The sequence below is a fragment of the Cyprinodon variegatus genome, unplaced genomic scaffold (genome assembly GCF_000732505.1).
Source record: "Cyprinodon variegatus isolate N-32 unplaced genomic scaffold, C_variegatus-1.0 Scaffold731, whole genome shotgun sequence".
Classification (NCBI taxonomy): domain Eukaryota; kingdom Metazoa; phylum Chordata; class Actinopteri; order Cyprinodontiformes; family Cyprinodontidae; genus Cyprinodon; species Cyprinodon variegatus.
Window position 1 is genome coordinate 87,999 of NW_015151184.1, and position 1,503 is coordinate 89,501.

The window sequence follows — 1,503 nt, forward strand, 5'->3', positions numbered from 1 at the left end:
TCTGACAGCGAGACCGGCCAATGTTAGAGACCCGGCCGCTATTGGAATACAGGCCAATATTAGAGAATTTACGGTATATATATATATATATATATATATGGCTAATTTGTATCATGTGTAGCCTGGTCTCTGCACTCCGGACGGTTTTACCATATTAACAGGAGAAGCGGTGCAAGTGAAATTAGAGACTGGTTGGGTCCGGATTAGCCAGCCGGTGGCTCCGGATCCGGACTGTGGTCCGCTAATACATGACCTCTGGTGTAGACAATGATCTTTTATGTCCGGGTGTATCATCTAAATAAGTTGTCCTCCTTATTGTCAGTCATTCTACTGATATGTTAACGCAAGGCCGTCTTACGTGCTCGTCCCCAGCCCAGCTAGCAATATATTTTTTTTTTTTGCACATGCGCACTTTCAGGTGAAGATCTGTGGTGAGCTATATTCCCATCAAGTCAAGCTCACCTTTCTCACCTCTGTTTTTGGAAAATGGCCAAGAGTTGTAAAACAAAAAGTGTCTAAAAAAGCTAAGTGTAATAGAAGATGAGAAAGGCCACAGAAGAGAGAAACAAGACACAAGACCAGAGTGTTTTTGGGAGATCCTTTCACGCGATGGCGTACACTGAAAGCAGAGGTCAATTTAGAGTTGTGGATATCAGCCTGAATTTGTTAAACCTGCTTTATGAAACGGACCCCAGTATTGGAAAAAATAACGCCATGCTGTCTGATAATTCTACCAATTGGGAGCATATATTGTAAAGAGAACTGGCCGTTGTACTGATCTCTGTGGTACTCCACAAATAACCATGGGGAAATTGAAATTTGTCAAACAGGCTGTTTAAACCAGCCTAGTGGTTTTCCCTTGATTTCTAAAGAATATTCAAGCCTTTCCAAATGAATATGACCGACTGACTGTATCAAATGCAGCACTAAGATCTAACAGGGAAGCATCTGTCATGATTTATCTAAAGCTCGGACCCACATGCAGAGGAACCAAACAGAGAGACCAGGGAAAAGTTTAACAGGTTTATTAGAATAACGACATGAGTCCAGTGCTGCTCTGAACACTGCTCAACTGGAACCGAAAGGTGAGGGGAAGACACTGCGGTTAGTTCAGGCTCAGTGGGAAATTAGATTCTTGGGCTTGAAGAGGTGGAATAGGTTGCAGACTCACGTTTCCAACAAAAGGTGTCCTTTATAGAATCCAGTCTGTGTGGGATGTTCCAGTGATTGTCTTGTTTGAAGTTGGGCGGGCAGGGTTTACTCAGACTGCGGTTATTCCTTGTTGAACGGAGAAGCTGACTGACACTCAGATTTCCTGCGATACTTGAACGGGTCGTAGTGGAGATGAATCCCTTGCTCAGTGTGAAGCTCAAACGATCTCTTGGTGGAAAGGTTGACTCAAACCTCCAGTTTAAATCCTTAGCTCAGTTTGAAGCTCAGTTGATCCTTCCAGGGAGAGAAGGTCCCATAAATCCCGTTTGCAGGGTGACTTTCTCCCGAGAG